Source organism: Stomoxys calcitrans, chromosome 1 (assembly GCF_963082655.1).
Source record: "Stomoxys calcitrans chromosome 1, idStoCalc2.1, whole genome shotgun sequence".
Classification (NCBI taxonomy): domain Eukaryota; kingdom Metazoa; phylum Arthropoda; class Insecta; order Diptera; family Muscidae; genus Stomoxys; species Stomoxys calcitrans.
Window position 1 is genome coordinate 178,472,749 of NC_081552.1, and position 13,811 is coordinate 178,486,559.

The following is a 13,811-nucleotide window of genomic DNA, read 5'->3' on the forward strand; positions in this document are numbered from 1 at the left end:
TTTGTACATATAGTTTATGCTTTGTATGTTATGATTTCCAACAACTGTGCTAAGTACGGTCCAAATCAATCAATAACCTCATATAGCTCCCATATAAACCGATCCCCCGATTTGACTTCTTGAGCCCCTGGGAGCCGCAAGTTTTGTCCGATATAGCTTAAATTTTGTACATATAGTTTATGCTTTGTATGTTATGATTTCCAACAACTGTGCTAAGTACGGTCCAAATCAATCAATAACCTCATATAGCTCCCATATAAACCGATCTTCCAACTTGACTTCTTGAGCCCCTGGAAGCCTCAATTTTCATCCGATTTGGCTGAAATTTTGAATATAGCGTTTTTTATGATTTTCAATAACTGTACCAAGTACAGCTCAAATCGGTTTATAACCAGATATAGCTCCCACATAAACAAATCTCCCAATTTGACTTCTTGAGCCCCTGGAAGCCGCAATTTAGTCCCATTTAGCTGAAATTTTGCTTGTAGTGTTCTGTTATGACTTTCAACAACTGTGCCTTGTACGGTTCAAATCGGTTTATAACCAGATATAGCTCAAATATAAACCGATTTCCCGATTTCACTTCTAGAGCCCCTGGAAGCCGCAATTTTTTCCGACTTGCTAAAATTTTTTAGCAGAATCCATGGTGGTTGGTTCCCAAGATTAGCACCCTTTTACTTGTCTCATGTTCGTAATAAAAGGTATGTGGGAGTAGATCCCACATACCTTTTATCTGAATCCCATATAGACATGATCGGCAATATTCCCTTTTGGGCGGTTTTTATGGTTGGGACGTCCCGCCCCTTTTTGGGACCTAATATTTAATGCCATATTCGTAATATATCCCTAAATTTCTTTAATTTGAGTCCCATATTTACACGATCATCCAATTTGCTTACTTGAGGAGTTTTTGGGTTGGGGCGGCCCCTTGAGTACTTGGACCCAATTTTTAATGTCATATTCGTAATCGACTTCCAAATATCTTTCATTCCAGTCCCATATAGTCCCTATCGTTGCACTTTTGGTTGTGGGTGGCGTTTTGGTGGTAAGAGAAAGGGTCCGCCCCCCTTCCAATATGAAGAGATAATATAGCATATTTCTCCTTCCTTCCTTCCTGGTCTTTCTAGTGTTAAGTGAAATCTTGTGTGCACCTTTAAGGTAATTCAAAAGCACAAGCTGGTACATAACTTTGAGATCAAATAATATGAAGCTCGCTCGCCCCACCCACAAAACCGATCAAAATGCCATGATTGCGATAATATGGGTGTCAAATGAATGGCATTAAATGCATGTCCGGAAGGGGTAACGCAACCAATCATGGTGGACAACGGAACTAAAGGTACTAAGGACGGAAAGTAGGAGGCTATTTAACAATGCGAAAAGGCACCACATTGCAAGAGGCTGAAACGAATGTCGTGAGGCCCTAGGCAGGTTCAAGAAGAAGACGAGTTGAGCGAAGAGTAGTTTCTGGGCGAAATTCCGGGGAGAATAAGAGCGCACTATTACAGCATCTACATTGCACAAAAGGCCCGCAAGGGCATGGAAGAAGGACTGGGTGGTACATGGTACATGATATACAATTCCGTGGGCTTGCTTGGGACTATTTTCTTATGTACATGCATTATAATGTGCAATAGTGTGAGTATTTTTGCCATCACTGGTCTATACGCTCTAATGCGGCTATGCGCAATAACCCCCAATGAAACGAATCCTAATGAACTCGGTCCTAAATAAAAATAAAAAAGTCCAAATTTAAAACAAGTAAAATCAAAGCTTCTAGGCACAGAACAAGGATGACCGAGAAACCGGCTTACGTGGGAGCAATATCAGGTTAAGACTGATTTGGACCGTATTTGGTGCAGTTGTTGAAAATCTTATCAGAACACCGCATGCAACATTTCAGCCGAATTGGACAAAAATTGCGGCTTGTAAGAACGCAAGAAGTCAAATCGGCAGATCGGTTTATATGGGAGCCACACCAGGTTATAAAGCGATTTAGACATAACTATTGTTATAAGTCCAGTTGTTGAAAGTCATAACGGAACACTATCTTAAATTTTTTTCAGCGAAATCTGATAATAATAGACCTTAAATCGGGAGTTCTTTCTATATGGCAGCCATAAAAAGAACCTGTGCAAAGTTTCAGCTCAATATCAACAACAATTTCAACAGACGGACGGATGGACATGGCTAGATGGTCTTAGATTTTTACGACGGTCAAGAATATGTATATACTTTTTGGGTCGGAAATGGATATTTCGATGTATTGCAAGGGAATGACAAAATAAATATACACCCAACCTTGGGAACCCACCACTATGAATTCTGCTACAAATTTACACAAATTAAATTTTATCGCCACTCCTATGGGTGACCACTATAAATAACCCATGATGTAAGGATCCTAATCAGCTACGCAGATGGGTCGAAAGGGTCTTGCAAATGGAATTCGACTGGGATAGACCTAGGGGTATTAATGGTAACCCAGAGAAGACTGAAATCTACCCGTATCATTTCCGTAAAAATGGAGCCTGAATCCGAGGATAATTAACAGTCTCTACAGGAGCGTGACTAAACCAATACTTACTTACGCCTCAGTAATTTGGTGGACAAAACAACAGCCTCAGCGAACATGCTGTCTTGGCAACGGCAGAGCAATGAGGACATCGCCCACAAGCGCATTGGAGACTATTCTAGATATCCAACCAATAGACGCATTAAGTTTGAGGCAGCTATTATCGAGGCGATGATAGGAAACATGGACCGAATGGAAGAGGTTGCCAATGGGATACTTGAGGTGACATTGAGGTCGAGTGCGAGACACTGCTGCCAGAGGCACAGTCTTGCATTGACGGAACTCTGATATTGCCATCTGGGAGATCATGCTACATGGATGGATCAGCGCTAGAGGACAGGGTCGGTCTGGGGGTCTACGCTAAGGGTCTATCCCAGGGACAGGGATCTGTTTTCGACTGCCTGACTATAACAAAGTCTTGCAGGCGGGGATAACGGAATGCGTGAGGTGTTGGGGTCTTAACCCAAGGATGTCGAGCGTGAACATTTTGTAGCTTGAACTTCGCTAAAAAAGCTACTTAAATGTCAGCAAGTTTTTTTGCTGGGACTCTTACACTCAATCAAATTTGTTATTCAAAACATCAAAAAGGTTTGCTAAGACATCGGGTTTTTGTCTGCAGAAAATGGAATAGCAGACATTATCGCTGTTTCAACAAACATGATGTATTAGCAAACATTTCTTACTGCTTTTCAACAAACAAAATCTGTTGTTTTGAGTACACAAGTCTGCTGAAAAAAAATTATGCTACCTTTTATGGTTGCCTCTTACTTGCTTTGATTACTTCAGACCGGGCGCCTTGGTAGCCGAGTTTGTAGCGTGCTTGAATTACCAGTGCATGGGTCGTGGGTTCGATTCCCACCAGAAGCCTTGGTCTGTCGCTACTATGGTATCACAATTGACTTAAAATTGTCTGTAAAAGACACCACTCTTATCTAACCAAACCTAGACATTTTTTAGGATTCTTTTTGGGAATTTTATTGATTGAGATGATTTTAATTTGTGGAATATTACAGTAAAGGGCTACCTGATCCATCGACTGATATATATCGAAATGTGGCAGAGCTACCTCGCATTTTTTGTTATTGCTCTAAAGGGTGATTTTTTTGAGGTTAGGATTTTCATGCATTAGTATTTGACAGATCACGTGGGATTTCAGACATGGTGTCAAAGAGAAAGATGTTCAGTATGCTTTGACATTTCATCATGAATAGACTTACTAACGAGCAACGCTTGCAAATCATTTTCAGTAAATCATTTTCAGTGAAATCATTTTCAGTGAATCGACAAATTTTGTTCAGCGATGAGGCTCATTTCTGGTTGAATAGCTACGTAAATAAGCAAAATTGCCGCATTTGGAGTGAAGAGCAACCAGAAGCCGTTCAAGAACTGCCCATGCATCCCGAAAAATGCACTGTTTGGTGTGGTTTGTACGCTGGTGGAATCATTGGACCGTATTTTTTCAAAGATGCTGTTGGACGCAACGTTACGGTGAATGAACACATTTCGAACCGAACACTGATTTTGGTAATAAAATTCAATGATTTGCAAGCGTTGCTCGTTAGTAAGTCTATTCATGATGAAATGTCAAAGCATACTGAGCATCTTTCTCTTTGACACCATGTCTGAAATCCCACGTGATCTGTCAAATACTAATGCATGAAAATCCTAACCTCAAAAAAATCACCCTTTACTAATGTGCATAAGACTGGCATGGCCTTTTCTACCTTAATTTAAAGAAAACAAGTTATATTCCGATTCGGGCAATAAATGAAAGCTGAACATTGTAGAAGTCATTGTATAATATTTCAGTTCATTCGGATAAGAATTGCGCCTTATAGGGACTCAAGAAGCAAAATTGGGCATAGGTTTATACGGGGGCTGTATCAACCTATTGATAGATTCAGACCATATTAGACACGTGTGTTGAAGGTCATGAAAGAAGCCGTTGTACTTTTCTTCTTCCAAATCGGATGAGAATTGCGCCCTCTAGAGGCTCGAGAAGTCAAGGTCCCAGATCGGTTTATATGGCAGCTATATAAAAACATGGACCGATTTGGCCTATTTACAATCCCAACTGACCTAAATTAATAAGAAGTAGTATATATATCCTGATCGTCATGTCATTTTAAGTCGTTCAAGCCATGTCCGTCCGTCTGTCTGTCCGTCTGTCTGTCGAAAGCACGCAAAGTTTCGAAGGAGTAAAGCTAGCCGCTTGAAATTTTGCACTTGAAATTTTGCAAAATTTCAAGCGGCTAGCTTTACTCCTTCGAAACTTTGCGTGCTTTCGACAGACAGACGGACGGACATGGCTTGATCGACTTAAAATGATATGACGATCAGGATATATATACTTACTCAGACGCATATTTCGAGGTGTTACAAGCAGAACGACGAAATTAGTATACCACCATCCTGGAGGATGGAGGGTTAAAAAAACGTTATGGAAAGTATACATTCTGTGGTGATTATAAAAATCCACAGAGACACATATTTGAATATGCGTTCTATTTTTATACCCTCCACCATAGGATGGGGGGTATACTAATTATGTCATTCTGTTTGTAACTACTCGAAATATTCGTCTGAGACCCCATAAAGTATATATATTCTTGATCGTCATAAAATTTGAAGTCGAACTATCCATGTCCGTCCGTCTGTCCGTCCGTCCATCCGTCCGTCAGCTAGCTCTTGAAATTTTGCACAAATACTACTTATTAGTGTAGGTCGGTTGGTATTGTAAATGGGCCATATCGGTCCATAACCTGATATAGCTGCCATATAAACCGATCTTGGGTCTTGACTTCTTGAGCCTGTAGAGTGCGCAATTCTTATCCGGTTGGAATGAAATTTTGAACGACGTATTTTGTTATGATATCTAACAACTGTGTCAAGTATGGTTCAAATCAGTTCATAACCTTATATGGCTGTCATATAAACCGATCTTGGGTCTTGACTTCTTGAGCCTCTAGAGGGCGCAATTCTTATCCGATTTGAATGAATTTTTGCACGAAGTATTTTGTTATGATATCCAACAACTGTGTCAAGTATGGTTCAAATCGGTTCATAACCGGATATAGCTGTCATATACACCGATCTTGGGTCTTGACTTCTTGAGCCTCTAGAGGGCGCAATTCTTATCCGATTTGAATGAATTTTTGCACGAAGTATTTTGTTATGATATCCAACAATTGTACCAAGTGTGGTTCAAATCGGTTCATAACCTGATATAACTGTCATATAAACAAATCTGGGGACTTGACTTCTTGAGCTTCTAGAGGTCGCAATTCCTATCCGATTTGGCTGAAATTTTGCATGACGTATTTTATTCATACTTTCAACAACTGTGTCAAATAAGGTTCAAATGGGTTCATAACCTGATATAGCTGCCATATAAACCGATCTGGGATCTTGACTTCTTGAGCCTCTAGAGGTCGCAATTATTATCCGATTTGCGTGAAATTTTGTACGACGGATCCTCTCATGACCATCAACATACGTGTTTATTATGGTCTGAATCGATCTATAGTCCGATACAGCTCCCATATAAATCCATCTCTCTATTTTATTTCTTGAGCCCCCAAAGGGCGCAATTCTTATTCGAATTGGCTGACATTTTACACAGGTCTAATATATTGGGTTGTCCAAAAAGTAATTGTGGATTTTTTAAAAGAAAGTAAATGCATTTTCAATAAAACTTAGAATGAACTTTAATCAAATATACTTTTTTTACACTTTTTTTCTAAAGCAAGATAAAAGTAACAGCTGATAACTGACAGAAGAAAGAATGCAATTACAGAGTCACAAGCTGGAAAAAATTTGTCAATGGCGACTATATGAAAAATCCCCGATTACTTTTTGGGCAACCAAATATAATATAATTGTGGCCCAAACCGGACCATATCTTGATATCGCTCTAATAGCAAAGCAAATCTTTTCTTATATCCTTTTTTGACTAAGAAGAGATGCCGGGAAAAGAACTCGACAAATGCGATCCATGGTGGAGGGTATATAAGATTCGGCCCGGCCGAACTTAGCACGCTCTTACTTGTTTCTTCTAATATCCCCTTCATTATTAAGCAGCAGTCATTTTCAGTAAACAACAGACCTTTCAGCAGCATGCCTATTACTCTGAAATTGTAGTACTGCTGTTGTAATAGCAGAACAACTGCATAATAGCAGCAAAATTGACTACAAATATTCAGCAGTGTTTGTTATTTTCTGCAAACTTTTTTCTATGATTGTACTTTTGAACGAGTGAAGCTAGCCGCTCGAAATTTTACACAACTACTTCTTATTGATGCAATTTGGTTGGGATTGTAAATGGGGTCAAATCGGTACAAGTTTATATACAGCTCCCATGTTATCCATTACTACTTGCCCCCTTACAGGGCATATTTCTCCTCCGATTAGGCCTAAATTCGGCGCAAAGACCAAACTAAGTTTATTTTTCAGCCTATTGTTAATCTTATACCACTGTCTGTTGTTCGCATACAAATGCGACAATAAGAAGAGTAAGAGTAGAGTAAGATGGCCAAATAAAAATGAGGAACAAAATATGATATGATTTATGAAGATCACCCTTTTAGTTTTGTGTGCCAAGAGGACACCGACGCCAAACCCAAACGAAGAAAAAAATTGAAGCCTGCTATACAGCCATCCATGAGCAAATGGACTCATGTGAATTATTCGCATAAGAAATCCAAAAAAATGGAGAAGAGTTGAAAATCTGTTCCTGAATTATGATTGCTATGTTGTTGTAAATGCTGTCTAGTGAATGGAATGAAGTTGGTGACATTGCTCACAATGGCCATGCATCAAGGATGGAACGGGCGGACAAGGAAAAAATCTTCTTTTTTCTCTACTGTAGTGCTTTATGTTTATCTGCCCGAGCGGAGGATGTATTGTCAACATTTCACAATTAATAATGTTCAGTTAGCGGGTGTTTTTCGTCGTTAGTCCATTTGATTGTGTCATATTTGTACGTTGCAGACGTCCAACGATACGATAAGTCACTTATTTAGTTATAACCGCCCTGCAGACCAAATCTGCCATGCTTAGCATGGTGGACATTCCCTTTAAACACGCTTGTGACCCATCTCTCTCTCTCTCTCTCTCTCTCTCTCTCTCTGCCAACGAGCAATGAATTCATTCGTTTCGCTAATGCAATTGCTTTGTGCAGCATTGTTCTCGCTTAGTGATCATGTGGTCATCATCATCATCCGTGTTGTGTCCAAAGATTCTGTCATAATACCTATGTTTTTATCTTCTTTTTGTTTGACATGCTTTGAGTTGTTGTTTTTTCTCCTGAGAACTCCCTACACTACTATGACCCTTTAGGTTTAACTTTGGTTTGATTTCTCTCAAAATCGACAAATACCAATTGTTAGTAGATAGTGGTTTTCTTCGTATATAGCGAGTGTGTATCATTTTTATATCCTCCACAGAGTTTTTATTTTGACATTTCGTACAATATAACGAAATATTCATCTATTAAGCATATGTATATTTTGGTCGTCATAAAACTCTAACACGATTTTATAGGGCCCGTGTGTCGGTCTGTTTGTATGTAAGTCTGTCTATACATACCAAACTTCTGTCAAACCAGCAAAAATTAAAGCTTCTAGGAATCGACCAAGAATGATCGGGAGACTGGTTTACATGGGAACTATATCAGGTTATAGTCAGGACCGTACTTGGCACAGTTATTGGAAGTCGTAACAGAACACCGCATGCAAAATTTCAGCCAAATCGGACAAACATTGCGGCTTGTAAGGACTCAAGAAGTCAAATCATCAGATCGGTTTATATGGGAACTACTTTAGGTTATGGACCGATTTAGACCGTACAAGACGCATTTGTTGGAAGTCAAAACAGAACACTACATGGAAAATTTCAGCCAAATCGGACGAAAATTGTGGCTTGCAAATGCTCATGAAATCAAAACGCGAGATCGGTTTATATGGGAGCTATATCAATAATTGTTGGAAGTTGTAACAGAATACTCTATGCAAAATTTTAGCCAAATCGGAAAAAATTGCGGCTTCCAGGGGCGCAAGAGGTCATGGGGAATCGATTTATATGGGAGATATAGCCAATTCACTAGTATGCATTCGCCGAAATTTATTGGGGAAATTGTGTCTGAGAGGAAAATCCATTGGGCTATGTGAAGATTCGACTCCTTTAAATCGCCAGACCCTGATGATGTATCACCGGTTGAATTACAAGCTGTGTCAGATAGACTAGTTCCTTGACTTAGCAAGAGGTTGATAGAAACATACCTTTGGGCAAATATTCCTGGAGATCGTCTGTCTCGGCAGCAGCATGCATATAGTAAAGGCAAATCCACTAACAGTGGAGGTAGCCGACCTAGTCGACTACCTAGAGGTTTCTCTCGCTGTCAAGGAACACACAATGGTAGCTTTTCTTGACATAGAAGGTGCTTTTAATAATGTTAAACCGACGCCAATCATAAAGGAGTGGGAGTTTCTAGGCATCAACCATACCGTAAGAAAGTTTATTAATAACATACTTACTAAAAGATGCATCGTGGCAGGCCTGTTATCTGTGGATCTAAAAAGATGGGTCAGCTGAGGAACACCTTAAGGAATATAGGAATAAGTAGTGAGGAACACTACTTTGGAATATAGCCATTAACAATGTATTATTGTCTCTGGAAGAAAAAGGTCGCGTATGCTGATGACGTGGCAATTGCGGTTAGGGGAAAGTTTCAGAGCCCTCTAAGAAATATGCACAAAAATTGTCTGGGTGTAAATCCGTGCAAGACAGAATTAGTTCTTTTCAGCAGCAGATACAAGTTACCTGCTTGCTTGTTTTATTGGACAGGAAATTGAACTTCAAATCCTAAATTTTGGAAATGCTACCCTTGTCCTATGCACCTGCAAGAGAGCCATTGGCAAAAGTTGAGGGTTTAAGCCGCGCATCATGCATTGGGTATATACTGCAGTTGTCAGACCTATAATGCTATATGGTGTTGTGGTCTGGTTGATAGCGCTTCAAAAGCCCACCTACTGCTCAATACTTAACCAGATCCAAAGGATGGCTTGTTTGTGCATCACAGCCGCACTTAGGACGACACCGTCTGATGCACTTAATTCAATGCTTCATGCCTCTGGATATTGTGGTTAGACAAATTGCAGAGACCACTGCCGTGAGGTTAAGGGAGCTTTCTCATTGGTCATATGGCGGCTACGGACACTGTTTTATCCTTAATTCAATATCCGATGTTCCAGGCAATGTGGATTTTTGGAGCTTTGGAGTATACCCTAAAGATCTAGAACTGGTCATATCGAAAAATTTACCCGACCACTGCAGTGTGTATCAGGCAGAGATCCTTGGAATTAAGGAAGTGGTGGAATGGCTAAGATATGATATCATTATGACGATTGGCATAAATATCTTCTCAGACAGCCAGGCAGCCATTAAATCCCTGGTGAACGTATTTCTGAACACAAAAACCGCCGTCGACTGTCGCAGATCTCTCAACGAGATACCTGAAAAGTTCAAAATTCATTTGTTCTAGGTGCCAGGCCACATAGATATCCCAGGGAATTGTAAAGCGGACGAGCTTGCAAGACTAAGAACTTTCTTACACATTCCTGGAAAACTGGATTCTGGGTATGCCTCTAGCGACATGTAAGCTAAGTTTTCAGCACCATGCCTTAAAGACAACGAATGATAGGGGGGCAAAAAGAGTTGGCTGTGAACATTGAAAAACTATGTGGCCTAATCTAGACTTTAAGAGGTCTACCGCTTTGCTGTCACTGGCAAGAACAAACGTCTTAGTCATTGTGTACCACATGACAGAAACTGTGTAATCGAAAAACATCCTGACAGACTGAAGGTTATTCGTACCGACTTTTGCAGAAGCTGTGAGTGCATAGAAGAAGAAGATACTATAGAAAACCTTCTGTGTGTGTGCCCCACACTAGCAATCAGAGGGAGTTCCACTTTAGGTTCTCATTTCTTTAGGAGCCTGTCTGATGTAACGGATGTGAATATTCGCAAGTTGTTGGGCTTTTAAAAACCGATCTGAATGGTTCAACGGTAAGAACAAGAAGGCATCTTCCTTCTTCTGTTCCTGTGGTATCACAATGGACGAAAACGTCTAAGTGAATCTGATGGCCGACTGTAACTTAAACCTTACCTAACCTTGACCAAATCGGAACCGAAATGGCCCATTTGCAATTTCCAACGACCTAAGTCATTAGTTAGTATCTGTGCAAAATTACTAGCGGCTAGCTTTACGTGTTTGACTGCTATTGTGATTTCGACACACGGACGGATGGCTAGATCGATTAAAAATGTCGAGGCGATCAAGAATTATATATCCTATGTGGTAAGGATCCGAACGAGCTATGCAGAAGGGCCGAAAAGGTCTTGCATATGGCACACGACTGGGCTAGACCCAGAGGTCTCAATGTTAATCCAGAGAAGACTAAAATATGTCTGTTCACGAGGAAGACGAAGATGGGTCAATTTAACGCACCACGTTTCCTCAATAAGACGATTTCGATATCTGACAAGGTCAAATACTTAGGTGTGATCTTGGACAGGAAACTGAATTGGAAGTGTCACATTCAGGAGCGTATTGAGAAGGCTCACAGTTGTTGGGCACTATTTAGACGGGCCGTAGGCTCGAAATTTTGCCTGAATCCTAGGATAGTCCACTGGCTTTACAGGAGCGTGATTAGACCAATACTTACTTACGCCTCAGTAGTTTGGTGGACTGCTATGGACAAAAAGTGCAACATACGGACCATACAACAGGTTCAGAGAACATGTTGTCTTGGCATAGGCGAAGCGATGAGGACCACGCCCACTAGGGCACAAGAGACTATTCTAGATATCCGACCTATTGATATACAGATTAAGTGTGAGGCAGCCACTGCGGGTAAGAGACTTAAGGCGATGGGAGAATGGATTGAGGATGAGAGCAGTTCATACCATCGCTTTATAATCAAGGCGACGATAGAAAACCTAGTAGGAAGGGAAGAGGTTTCCGATCGGATACCTGACATAAACCTTGAAGTCGAGTGCAAGGCACTTCTGCCATCGGCACAGTCTTGGACTGACGGAACCCTAATAATTGCCATCTGGGAGATCATGTTACACGGATGGATCAAAGCTGGAGGACAGAGTGGGCCTGGGGGTTTACATTGAGTACCCAGGGACTGAGATCTGTTTTAGACTGCCTAACCATAATATGGTCCTGCAGGCGGAGATCCGGGCGATCACGGAATGCGTGAAGTGGTGTGGTGCTAACTCAAGGACGTCGAGTGTAAACATCTTTACTAACAGTAAAATTGCCATAAGGCAATAACAACCAGGACAGTAAGGTCACGAACAGTCTTGCAGTGTAACAAGGAGATTAACGCCTTCTCTGAGGATGGTAAAGTCCGCATCGTTGTGGTGCCGGGCCATAACGGAGTAAGGGGAAATGATAGGGCAGACGGTTTGGCAGTGAAGGCCAGAGGACTGCCGTCAATAAATTTTCTTTTTAGAGGTTACTTTATAGTTTTTAGAGCGCACAACAAGCCGACTACTGGCTTAGGTGTATGTCCATAGTGGCATGGGGCGGATTAATGTCTGCACCCTCTTTTCAACCTAACCTAACCTAACCTATGTGATCACAGATCAATATTTCCAATTTTAATACCCACCACCATCCTCTGGTGGTGGGTATAAAAATTAAAGATTTAAAGACTCTTCTATTTGGACTATTTTGGGTCCATATCTAAGGTTCACTGTTTTCTTGTTTTAAGGTAAATTTCTTAACTTTCAACGAAATTTTGATATTCATGTCAGATTTTCGTCTTAAAAACAAGACGCAAAGTTAAGGATTTGATAACCTACCATTTAAAATAAAAAATCCTTGAAGTAAAGGAAATATTAATTAATCAGAATTAATTGCTGATCGCCTCTGTGATATAAATATCACAGTAACCACGCTCAAAAACCCTGTATATTAGCTGTGCTTTTCTTAATGCATGTGTTTCTGTGTAATGACAGATTTTTTGTCTGCACAAATTACATTACTCCCGAAGGCTTGTCGAAGATCGAGTTAAAGTATTTTTTCTACGCAAATACGTACTATTGCAAACTAATGTTAATATAACCTCCCCATCAAATGTACCGCATTCACTTGTCTACTGTCGCTGTCTAACATCTATGTGAACATTTTTATTAAATTATGACATAAAAGCATCAAAAACCTGTCAACCATAGAAGAAATGTTAAAGTTGTTGTTCTTTAACATTTTCTTAGCAGCAACTTACATGGCACAACAAAAAAGTGGCACACATGATAGACAATTACTTCGAGACATGAAAATCTCAATTGGACGAAATGTTTGTGGCTATGTGGTGGATCTCTAAATACTCGTAGTCGTTTTAGCTTTTCGATTAAGAGCTAAGATCTGGTCCCTTTATCATTAGTTCTACAGTGCTAACAACAACATGAGGCAAAATAACTTAACTCTAGCAACATACAAAAGCCTTATGAGGAACACAGTCACTCGTCATACAACTCATATTTCAAGTGATGTAGTGCAAGAAGAACAGGACGATCAAGAATCGATTGTTACTCAAGCAACAAAGAGTTTTCCAAGTTATCCACCCGTGCATTGTGACATTAATTGTCAATGCTCTCATATCCGTGTACATTCATCCGGTAAGACGTCAATGGAAATCCAACGTAAACTGGGTGGAAAACAATAACAAAAGGTAGCAACTATGATTACATGCACGAAATGTCCAAGATTTTGGGTCAGTTAGGCATTAGGTTATAAATATATGGTTGGTTGTGGTGGCGGTGGCCTTCTACCCAATGTAAATACAAATGGACGATGGGTAAATACCCAAGAGGTATTTGATCGGTACATTGGGTAAATATCCGGGTATTTACCCATATATACCCAGAAGCTGGGTATTTATAATATTGCAGATATCTTGGGTGTAAATAAATTTTCAAAACAATTTTTGATGATTTCATATTTTTGGTTTATTATACTGACCTTCTAATCTCACAAAATCGGAATTTAGTTATATACACCGATCTCCAGACTTAAAGTCTTGAGGCAATAACATGGTAATTTTTCAGTTGGGCACAATGAGTTCTGGTAGATCCCTACCCATTCCTGTAAAGTGTGGTCCAGATCGGACCAAATTTGGATATAGCTGCCCTGTAGACCGATCGCCCGATCTCCCGATATTGGGTA